Genomic DNA, 12,897 nt, shown 5'->3' with positions numbered 1-12,897 from the left:
TAGTGAAATTAAACAAGGTTTGTTAATGATAAATTGGTTTCACATGGGTCTTTAATTCCTCATTTTTTCCAAAAATTAAAGTTAGGATTTGCACATCCCTTTGATAATATTTTGTGCATCCATGCCCTTGATGAGTCATTCAGTGACTTTCTGTCTCTCTAAAATATTACATAATTAATCTTATTTAATTAAGAATAAGCTAATCTAAGAACCTTCTACGTCTAATTTCCTTTGTAAAACTAATCCGTTTTGAATCCTAAAATTATAATTGATCTACATGTGCATTAGGATTTATCTCTCTATAATTTCGGATTTAAGCCTCTATTAATCCCAGTTGGGTTAATCTCTTATCCTTACCCTAGTTTGAATTTATCTAGGTGCAGAATACATAATTGTATATGGTATCTTAAATAATTAATTCTTGAGATATGTGAAGAATCACACTTGTGTAACGTTCAAGCTCTTGTTCCAGCGAGCTGCTAGATGGTATTTTGAAAACTCTCTCCATGTCTTTGAAAAATCAAGAAAATATGGACTTGATGATTATAAGCCATGGATTTTATTATTATGACCTCATGGATTTGATGGGTGCTCTACCCTTGCCTTGATGCATAATAAAAAGGATTTTTAAATTTATCTCACCCCATGTTATGTGTTGGTTCCTTATCATGGGCATATGGGTATCTAAAAAGTACTTGGGTGGCTCCACTCGAGCAAAATGGTGCTCAAAACAGACTTGAGGTGTCTAGGTTGGCTAGAAACATGCACACACACTTGTTGAACACTCCAATTTACATTGAGGGGGAGTGTTGAGGTTGGCAATGCCAAATTGTTGGGGGTGAGAGTTGTAATTTGGTTGGAGAGATCATATGCACACACCTAAGTTTACATTGAGGAGGGGTGTAGAAATGTGCAATGTAAAATGTGTGAGAGTGAATCTTGGGCTGCTAGAGATTAACTTGAGTGTGTGGATGGATAAGAGTGCAATATAGGTGGACACATGTATGGATATTTGGGCTTGAGGCTATTTGTATCATTTGTATGGTTCATACAACATATGCAATAGAGTGTTGTTGAGTGTGCTATATACTCTCTCTCTCTCTCTCTCTCTCTCTCTCTCTCTCTCTCTCTCTCTCTCTCTCTTGCAATGGATTTCTCAGTGTGGTTTAACCCACCATAATTTATGCTTAATCTATGTTGCACAACACCATGATAAATCCCATATTGGAAATTTTAGAGTTATCTTGTACCAAGAGGGATAACGTTTCCACCATCTAGTTGGCCAAGTGGATTTTAACCATGGTAGAACAACAGGCAGAGACACACTTTCTTGTTTTATAGTCTTGCAATTTAGGGATCTTAATCATGGGCAAAACAACACATGATTTGGCAAGGAGTATTGTCCTGACATGAAATTAATATGAATGAAACCATGTGTCAAACCAATTAGTGCAGGGTATTTTAACAGGTAGAGAAATAATTTTTTGTTTCTGAGTCCTACACTTTAGGGATTTTAATCATGGCAAAACAACACAATATTTTGCAAGGAGTTATTTCCTAACAAGAAATTACTATGAATGAAACCATGTGTCAAACCAATTAGTGCAGGGTATTTTATCGCTCCTCCAAGTGCTATTTTTAGGTAGTTTGAACTAAAATTACATTGATTTAGTTTGAAGTGGGCATTACAGAAGTCAGAATCAGGCAACATTTTGCACATATGTTCAGTATAATAAGATCTTCGAACTTTCCAAGCTTCATCTCAAAAAGAGTACTAGAGATATGCCACCATGCATTAGGTAGGTCAGGGTGGAACACCAAGTCAAGTTTCTCAGTCCGGCCACCAGGGCATTTCTCCACTTACTGTAGAAAAGTTGATATGTACACCTAAATGATATATTTTCACGTCTACAAGTCACAGACATCAGTGGTATACAATATTGGCCAATTCTGACCTCAAACAACTATGATGATCAAAGGTCTCATGCACACAAAGTTCACACACATGCTTTTTTGAAAATACTTCTTTTAATGAAAACAAAACATGATACTGAACTTTTCCCATAACATCTATAAGTTTCATGTATCTAGACAATCACATATCACTGAACTTTTCACATAACATCTACAAGTTTCATATATCTAGACAATAATCTCAATCACATATCATTGAATCACAACGTCATCGTAACGTATCTCCTTGCACCACGACATTGATCCTCAAAGAGGATGGCATGCACCATATAGCCCGAGATTCACTCTTAGATCTATGTGCCGACTAGTGCATGATGGAGGATCCCACGTATTAATTTCACCTTAATCATGAAACCCTACTATGCTAGGAGTCTCCTCTACCAGTTTGTCACCTATCCTAGAAGCTAGAACATGCTAGTATTGGTGATAGGGGGCCACATGTGTCTACTGTCATACCTAGCCACCATCAGGCACCACCCTGCTCTAATTATCTAAAGCTCCTTCCTTGTCCTTCACCCAATTGTACCAGAAGCACTCCCATGTTCAATCGAGAGGCGTCAAGGTCTCAGATAGCTGTCTTTGTGTGTTGTGGATGACATATACACAAGGACACCAATGAACCTATGTGGTACCTTCACAGGTTTTTCCACAAACAACACTTACATATCATGTAAATACAGAGTCCAAATAGTTATTTCAAGACATGATTTCAAACAACATGCACCATACACATAATCGATGCACTATAAAGCATCATAAGTTCGACGAGGGCTCACGAGCAGAAACTCCAAATAAGTTGAATTATTTATCTAGCCATATGTATCATAGTGGTGAGGTCTTCTCAAGACGTTTCTTTTTGACATTCTTGGGATCACACCCAAGTTTATCAAGAGCTCACAACTTTCTTTCTTCTATAGTCTTCTAGGGTCATTAGAATTTCTATCTAAGGTCATTATAGTCTTTTAGGGTCATTATAATTTCTATCTAAGGTCAAATTAAGTTCCTTTCTTACCTGTTTTTGGTGCTAAGTCTATATCCTTAGGATTCTACTTAAGTTAAAAAAATGCCACATCAGGTTTAACTAAGTCTAGGTGTCTATTTTCTAATTTCATTCTAGGGTTGGACTGTTTTCTTCATTAATATTGAGAGAGATAATTAATGAAATTAAACAAGGTTTGCTAATGATAAATTGGTTTCACACGGGTCTTTAATTCCTCATTTTTTCCAAAAATTAAGGTTAGGATTTGCACATCCCTTTGATAATATTTTGTGCATCCATGCCCTTGATGAGTCAGTCTCAGAGGGTGACTTTCTCTCTCTAAAATATTACATAATTAATCTTATTTAATTAAAATTAAGCTAATCCAAGCCACTTCAACGTCTATTTTCCTTTGTAAAACTAATCCCTTTCAAATCCTAAAATTATAATTGATCTACATGTGCATTAGGAGTTTACCTCTCTACAACTTTGGATTCAAGCCTCTATTAATCCCAGTTGGGTTAATCTCTTAGCCTTACCCTAGCTTGAATTTATCTAGGTGCAAAATACATAATTATATATGGTATCTAAAATAATTAATTCATGAGGTATGTGCAGAAAGCTTATCCCTTATCAAAAAATTAATGAAATACTCAACCTTAATCTAATTTATATTCCTTTGAGGAAAAAAGAGTCAATTTGGGCTATTAAAATCTTTTTCGTCACACAACCCTAATAAAATCTTACCCTAAGGTGTAGATAGGTCTACATAGGGTATTGTATAACTAAAAATTATGAATTTATAAAGATATGTTCAAGCTAAAGGAGTCACCATTTCAGAAGGATCAGGAGCCACCAGTTCTGCTTTGAAAAAAGTTGACCTAAGAATCAACTTTTTAGACCAAATTTTGTACATGGGTGAACGGGCATGGGAAGTTATTGTTGAAATGTGCAATGTAAAATGTGTGAGAGTGAATCTTGGGCTTGAGTATGTGAACACATCTTAGAGGTGCTAGATATTATCTCTTGAGTGTGTGGATGGATAAGAGCACCGCATAGGTGGACACATTTATGGATATTTGGGCTTGAGGCTATCTATATTAGAAGCCTCTCATTTGTATGGTTCATACAACATATGCAATAGAGTGTTGTTGAGTGTGCTACTCTCTCTCTCTCTCTCTCTCTCTCTCTCTCATTAGTAAAACGACTTTCTTGGTGTGTTTTAACCCACCATAATTTATGCTTAATCTATGTTGCACAACACCATGATCAATCCCATCTAAGGATTTTTAACATGGTATTAAAGCTAGGAAAGGCTTTTGATCATGGTTCATATCTATGTATAGTTTTCTTGTTTATGACTTTATTTGATTAAGCAACGACGAGAAAATTTAAGCACACTCTATTATCATTAAGATTGCATTAGAGAGAGTTGATGAAGCTGCGGATGGAGATTGGAGTTGAAGATTTTCAACCATTTGAGAGAGCGTGAAGCTCCCAATGAAAGTTGCAAGGAGAGATTTGCAACGTGGAGTGCTACCATGGAGGTTGGATCAAACATGTCAGCAAACATGGAGTCATGGAAGCTGCCTCATCATTAAGGAAGGTGGAAATTGCAATTACACCAAAGAAGGTTTGTTTTTTGTGATTATTTCTCTCATGAAGTTTTGGTTTGAGCGCTAGTTGATGGAATGAGTGGATCCCTAGTTCTTTGCCTTTGGGCAACAAAGAGCACGTTTGTCCAAGGAAGCGATAAGCGGTTATGGGATGAAATTGCAACTTCCATTGAGCTCATGCAAAGGGGTGGATCATGGTTAAGTTTGCTCATGAAAGGTGAGCAAAATGGTATGAGAACCATTAAAGGCTTTCATGTTGATTATGCACCTGCTGGTTTCTAAAGAGAAACCTTGTGAATAGAAGCACCCTTAAGTTTTTAAGCTCGATGAAGAGATTTGGTTTTGATGCAAGATATTTGATGCAAGTCAGAGGTAGTGCAAGGGATGCCTCAATGGAAATGGGAAGAGATATAACAATTTATAACTTTGAAGAAGAAAGGTGGGCAGTGAAATTGAGAAGAGAAAACAGCATCGACCTTGGCATCAATAGTAGAGATATTATTGGCATCCTCAAAGTTTCCATCCATGGTGTAGGGCTGGCTAAAGGAGTAGTTCATCGCCACCACCGTCAACTTGAAGAGAATGGGAATGACCTCGCAATAATCTATGGAAATGCCCTCACAATAATCTATGAAAATTCCCTCGCAATAATCTAACAAGTTCGTATAGAGGGAGAAAGTAGGCCATACAGGGAGCCAGTGGACCATACTCTGGGGCATGCATACCATGCAAGGAGCTGCACTCGATGGTGCCGACTTGCTTGAATAGGGCGCTGCCTCTATTTTCGCACATACATAGTTATGGACATGAAACTTTGCAAGGAAGTTTTCGGAGAAGCTATGGCGGACTGTGTGTATACAATAGCGAACGAAGAAGATGACTGACAAAAGAGGAAAGTGGGTCTCGACCTGCAGAAGAGCCACAGGTGAAGAAAGGCGCCTGCAAGTCTTGGCGTGTAGCAGAAAGTAGGGCAGGTAGTTTGGCGCATTGGAAGGAAGGAAGGCTGGCAGCCTGGCATGCTTTTTGCATTAAAATTAAACAAAGATTTAAATCTTAGTCCATTTAACGGAAGATTCACATAACCTTTTTCATTGTAAGACCTTATTCACATGTTTTTTTGGGATAATATCCTATCCTCCCTAAAGGAGAATTACACTTGTGTAACGTTCAAGCTCTTGTTCAAGCGAGCTTCTGGATGGTGTTTTGAAAACTCTCTCTCTCTCTCCCTGAAAAATCATTTTTTCAGGAGAATATCGGCTTGATGATTATAAGCCATGGATTTTATTATAATGACTTCTTGGATTTGACGGGTGCTCTACCCTTGCCTTGATGCATAAAAAGGATTGTAAAATGTATCTCACCCATGTTATGAGGGTCCCCTGCCCGAGCTCGTGGGTGCTCGAAAGGGTTTGTAATGTGGTGGGCGTTGAGTGGGCGATGCACTTTGTGGGTTGGTTCCTTCCCTCGGGAACATGGGTATCAAAAAGGAACTTGGATGGCTCCACCCGAGCAAAATGGTGCTTGAAACGGACTTGAGGTGTCTAGGTTGGCTAGATACATGCACACACACTTGTTGAACACTCCAATTTGCATTGAGGGGAAGTGTTGAGATTGGCAATGCCAAATTGTCGAGGGTAAGAGTTTTAATTTGGTTGGAGAGATCTTATACACACACCCAAGTTTACATTGAGGAGGGGTGTTGAAATGTGCAATGTAAAATGTGTGAGAGTGAATCTTGGGCTTGAGTATGTGAACGCACCCTAGAGCTACTAGAGATTATCTTGAGTGTGTGGATGGATAAGATTGCCAGATAGGTGGACACATGTATGGATATTTGGGCTTAAGGCTATCTATATTAGAAGCCTCTCATTTGTATGGTTCATACAACATATGCAATAGAGTGTTGTTGAGTGTGCTATACTCTCTCTCTCTCTCTCTCTCTCTCTCTCTCTCTCTCTCTCTAACAAGGTGTGTTGTTGAGTGTGCTATACTCTCTCTCTCTCTCTCTCTCTCTCTCTCTCTCTCTCTCTCTCTCTCTCTCTCACAAGGTGTGGTTTAACCCACCATAGTTTATGCTTAATCTATGTTGTGCACAACACCATGATCAATCCCATATTAGGATTTTTAAGAGTTCTCTTGTACCAAGAGGGATAACGTTTCCACCATCTAGTTGGCTTAATCATGGTAGAACAACATGTAGAGAAACACTTTTTTGTTTTTGAGTCCTGCAATTTAGGGATCTTAATCATGGCAAAACAACACAAGATTTGGCAAGGGGTATTGTCCTGACGTGCAATTACTATCAATGAAACCATGTGTCAAACCAATTAGTGCAGGGTATTTTATCACTCCAAGTGCTATTTTTAGGTAGATTGAACTAAATTCCATTGGTCATTATAGAAGTCAGAATTAGGCAACATTTTGCACATATGTTCAGTACAATAAGATCTTTAAACTTACCAAGCCTCATCTCAAAAGGAGTAGTAGAGGTATGCCACCATGCTCTGGGTAGGTCAAGGTGGAACACTTAGTCAAATTTTTGAGTCACGGCCACCAGGGCATTTCTCCGCTTACTTTAGAAAATTTGATATGTACACCTGAATGATATGTTTTCACATGGATGTAGTCTACAAGTCACAGACATCAGAGTGGTATACAATATTGGCCAATTTTGACCTCAACCAACTATGATGATCAAGGTTCTCATGCAGGCAATCCACTGGGAAAAGAGCATTCTCAGGCCCAACTATGCTTGCTAAAATGGAGGTCTTTCTAGCCTTTATTTACTACATGGAGTGATATTCGAGTAAAACTTTGTCTATACTTGATTTGTATCAGGCCCTGACCAATTCCAAAATCATTTGATGTTTTTTTCAAGAAGTTAAAGTGAGCTCGGGAAAAGAGCCTTCATCTAATAGTTATTCAACCCTATATCATTTGATGTTTTTGTATGTAGTATGCTTTTGCAAGATCCTTCATCTAATAGTTATTCACCCCTATATCAGGTTCTTGACCAATTCTGATCCATCTAGGCTAACCAAAAAATAATTCAAGCTCCAGAAGGCTGATCATGAAGCACAGAGGGCATTTGGCTTTCCACGCCTGCTATATGGAGTCCTTCCCAGCCTTTGTTGTTGCACAGAGTTATATGCTTTTGTTGTAGCACCACCAGCATCATACACACAACACACATTAGTCTCCCCACCAAGCTTAGATACCACTATTGTGGCCCAAGCTACGCAGGTATTATAGATTGTGTAAATCTAGCCTCAAGGACTTAAATAATTCTGATGAAAATGTCCTTTTCTACTTTTTCTTAGGAATTATGTATGACATTATGGCCTTAAGAGCTTGTAAATAGTAAAAGAATTTTATGCACACATACTGGAGTTTTTCTTTGAAAAATTTAAATGAAGCTTTTAAGGTTCCCTTAGTCTACGATCATTTTTAACCATCTCTAAAATAGATAGTTATCTTGTATGGGACTTGCATAGTTGAATGCACAAATAACATTGAGAAATATGAAAATTTTCAAAGATATGGATATATTTAAACATTTACCAAGCTCAACATATCATGCACGTAATGTGAATGCACTATCCACATATCCATGCATTTGCGTAGCTCAACATCATGCACATGATTGTTGGAATTAGGGTTGCAGGAATACGCGCGCGCGCGCCCACACACACACACACACACACAATGGAGAAGCTCAAGGGAGCACACAACGAGATGATAGATAGATAATGAATGTGTGCTATACAAAGATAAGACGTATACCCCAAGATAGGTGTATACTAGCATGGGGAAAAAAACCTCCTAAAGAGGGAAAAAGTACCCCGGCTGGTCTTAGTGTGTTCACACAAATCACTACCAAATATGGCTACAAATTTCCCATAAAGTAATGATGTGAACAAGGGGTGAGTTGGCACTGTAAGTACAGAGACGTGTCAAGCTCTTTGGACTATGATAGGGAGTCCAGACTAGTCCCCAAAGGGTAGTAAGTTTAAAGCTTTGTGAAAAGCTTCAAACTTCTCTTGTGGGAGAGCCTTCGTGAACAAATCTACCAAGTTGTCTTGTGTTGGCATATAACGCAAGTTGATTTCCCCTGCATCTCATATCTCCCTAACATAGTGATAGTGCATCCTTGCATGGACTCGTCTTCTTTTACATAGTGGTGGGAATGTTTGATGGGGTGGTGGCCTTGCCTCTAATTGGCCCAAGGGGTGTAATTAGCTCAAAATGTTTGGTGCACCTCTTGGATCCACATTGCTTCTGCTTGCCAAGATTCTTCTTGCTCCTTTTGCCTTTGCTTCTCTTCCTGCTTTCGCCTTTACTCCTTGACTTATCATCATGTTGCTTCTTTCTCCTTCCACCTCTGCCCCTTTGCTTGGTGTGTTGCTTCTTTTATGTCTTTGTTGTTGCTTCTTCCTTTTGCAAAACTCCTCTATCCTCCTTTTTTATGTCTCTTTGTCCTCCCTTCCCTTCGTCTCTTTGTCCTCCCTTCCTCCCTTCTTTTGTGCCTTTGTTGTTGCTTCTTCCTTTCACAAAACTCCTCTATCCTCCTTTGTTATGTCTCGTTATCCTCCCTTCCCCCCTCATATTTTCTTCTTGCTTCCTCTTCTTCTTTGAATCCCTCCTTTGTCTATGTAATTTCTCTGTCTGAGGTAGTCTTCTTCTGTTGTGGTCCTTGGAACCCTTATTCTACCTGCAATCCACTTAATTCTTTTTCAATGAATTCTCTTACCCATGATATTGCACTTCAATATTTTAAGATTTTTTATGGGCTCCAGTCCCCCAAAATATTTAAGATTTTTTATGGGCTCCAGTCCCCCAAAATATTTATAATATTTGGAAGGGGTAAAGAAAGTGGCAATTAGTAGATCGCTCAAGCCCCCAACAATAGGATTGATAAACCAACCACCATCGCCATCAAGTTAGGTTTAGAAAGAGGGATAGGGTTGGTAGGATTATGATTAGTTTAAACTAACCATGGGATAAGGGATACAATTGATGGCATTAGTTGACAAGGTTTTGGGTTTGATCATGGCTAGGGTTAACATTGTTAGGGTTAGACTCATGATGAGAGGAGGTAGTAATTGTGCTATTATTGATTGGCTCGGAGCCACTCATGCTTGGAACCTTGTTCATGCAACCTTCTTGGACCTATTAGGTTACGTTTAGGAAGAGGGTTAAGCTTGGTAGGATTGATGATATTTAAACCAACCATCTTGGCCATGGTAGGTTTAGGAAGAGGGTAAGGGTTGGTAGGAGGATTGATGGATTAGGGTCAAGGATGGAGGTTTGAGGGTTGATGGGATTAGTGATCGAGGTTTGAGGTTGATGGGATTAATGATACAATTGATGGGAGCAGGCATAGGGTTGATGAACTAGTCATGGCTAGGGATAACATCTGTTAGGGTTAGGCCTGCTAATAGGTAATTGTGCTATTGTTGATTGGCTCAAAACCACTCAACCTTGGAATTGTGCCATTATTTCTTGGAACCTTCTTTACAGAACCTTCTTTGTGCCTCACGAACAAGGGTCTGTAGCCTTCTACATTGTCCAAGAAGACCATTGTGCACACCATCACCCACAAACCATAGAAACATAGTTATATTTTGAAATAGTATTGGGATCATGTGGAGGCCCTCATCAAGATCTTAGGCTAAATAGTATTGGGATCATGTGGAGGCCCTCATCAAGATCTTAGGCTAAATGTACAAAGTCATGACCTTGTTGAAGCCCCCTTGGATGTTGGCCTTCATGATATCCTTTGGCATTGGAAGAGGGAAACTAGCTAGTTCAAAGGCTTGCATACTGATGGTCAAGTTCCATGTGTAATCTAAATTTAGGAGGCTTACTATTTAGATACGTCTTAGAGAGGTATTTTGCACTTTTTTTAAACTAAAGGAAGGAAACTAGTAGATGTAGGAGGGGCTTAAAAGCTTAGGGGAGTGATGTCAAATTTGTAGAGGCGTAACAAGAGGTCAAGTGGTGCTTTAGGACTTAACAAGGTATTACAAAGATCAGGTCATTCCACATAGCTTAGGAGGGTCATTTTTAGAGCTTAGGATGATTAAAGAGATAGATGGTGCAAATTTGATCAGTTACAAAGAACAAGGAGAGGAATTTCACAAGGAAAAGGCTCAAAGGAGTGATGTAGGAGATACATATGAGGGAAGGATGGATACTATAAAGGTGCACATTTAGAAAGCACAAGAAGGAGAGGAATGGAAAAGGCTCAAAGGAGTGATGTAGGATAATGTACAGATGAGGGAAGGGATGCTACGAAATTGCACGAAAGCATAAGGGGGAGAGCAATGACACAAGAAACAGGTATAGGGAGGTAACGTAGGAGAGGAAAGGAGAGTTGAGGAGGTGTACCAGTAGGTGAGAAAGAAGATATAGATGGAGGAGGGGTGGCTATAGCGGAGGAGGAGAGTAGGAGGAGAAGGGCTGAGAAAGAGGCAGAGAAGAATAAAAAAAATGAATTTTGAATTTAGGGGGGAATGCTTCTAGCATTTATAGGGACAAAGTGTGGAGTGGACCACGTGCTGATTAAGGATTGTCCATACAAGAAAAGCATGGAAACGTCAACTTCCACCAATCCGTCAACAAGCCTCCGCTTGATTAGTGTGCGACCAAGGCACATTGTAGCATCATTAAATGTGATAACACCTGCTCAAATGTGCTAACACATGCCCAAACCCACCAAATGAACAAATATAAGGTGGATGTTCACCAGTCATCGATTCCTACCCTTATTCATCGATTCCTACCTCAAAAAGGGGTAGAGGAGACGCCCAAAAAAGGTGGTAGGCAATGGTGACTCAATGGTCATGATCCAAGATGGTTAGGATGAAGGGACAATAGAAACATGATCAATAGGGTTAAGTCAAGAAAGAGCATTGGATATCAATGCTCCTCCCTCATATTGTATTGTCTAGGCACCAGCTAGCTCTTGTTTGTAAGGGTTGGATTAGATGTGGCACATTTCTAAACAGGCTACAATGCTACACTAGACAGTTATCACATAATGGTCCACGTATGGAGTAGATAGAGTTTACACCTTGTCCTGACATTGTGAGGCCATTGGATCTCTCTATGATGTCCACCATGAAAGTGAGAATACCATCTAAACTAGAATGTAAAACTAAGTATTCTCTTACGTTTGGGAGGTTGTTCTAGTCGTCATTTACTATAATGCGATGCATGTCATCTTCATGCACCATGATTGGAATCTCAACCTTTGTCTTGTGATGGTATTGAATATAGTTTCACCTTCTATAAGGGAATACGATTGTGATGTTTTGCTTATTTAGGTGAAACCTCACATTGATTTTCTCCTCAATCATTGAACACTTGAGCAAGTTCCCACCTTTGTATCCCAACCATTCAAAAGTAACCTATCAAATGCCTCGTTGCCATTCTCCTTGCAAGTCCAAATAGTGGAGAAAATAAAAATGAAAACATGAAGGTTGCATGGTGACCCACATATGCTTGCTCTACTAGTTATAAATCCATTATCCTTCATTATCATGAATATTGCTCGAGCACATGGATGCAATGATGGTTATAGGCATTCTACTAGCAGGAGGTGCCATTGTACAAGCTTTTGTGGTGTGGAGATGGAAAAGAACTCTTGGAGAAGGAAAACAAATACTAGAGGAGAATAAATGGGTGCAAAGGGGGAGTGAGGAGCACTGCAAAACTTAGAAAGGGTGCTATGGATATGGTTAGGGGATCGCATTGATTTCAATCAAGCCATCCGGATCCTAGGTATGGATGGTCTACTACTTGACGACAAAGTATACATCTTCACAAAGGCTCTTAGAGCAAGAGATAATGTTATTCACTCGACATTAGACCATATGCAGTTCATCTTCAAGCGTAAAGCTTATGTATACATGGCCCCATTGCAAGGAGTTGCAATGGTTGCACATCTTGCGCATCTGTCATCTTTGTACTGACATGGGACAATTGCACTACTAAAAATAGACTACATGCTTGCATGGGGTATTGTCCCCATAATGGTCACGCATGGGATTGGTGAAGTTTATTCTTTGTTACCCTAACCTAATGTTGTTGTTAAAAAGATGAGCACCTAGATGGTTTGGGTGGTCTTAGAGCCTATGAGAAAAACCATATGTTTGTTATGACTAGCATTATTGGCCAATAAACGTGGAATGGTTATATCGACCCAACCACACCACACCACATGATGATAGGACATGGCCGCCTAGATTGAATATGCATACATACATATAAATATATGTGTGTGTAGATATATATGTATGTAAAAAAAAAACCTTCACTTGTGAC

Source organism: Cibotium barometz, chromosome 60 (genome assembly GCF_041138505.1).
Source record: "Cibotium barometz isolate CiBa-2024 chromosome 60, ASM4113850v1, whole genome shotgun sequence".
Lineage (NCBI taxonomy): Eukaryota > Viridiplantae > Streptophyta > Polypodiopsida > Cyatheales > Cibotiaceae > Cibotium > Cibotium barometz.
The sequence above is the reverse complement of the archived record's forward strand: the minus strand, read 5'-3'. Positions refer to the sequence as shown.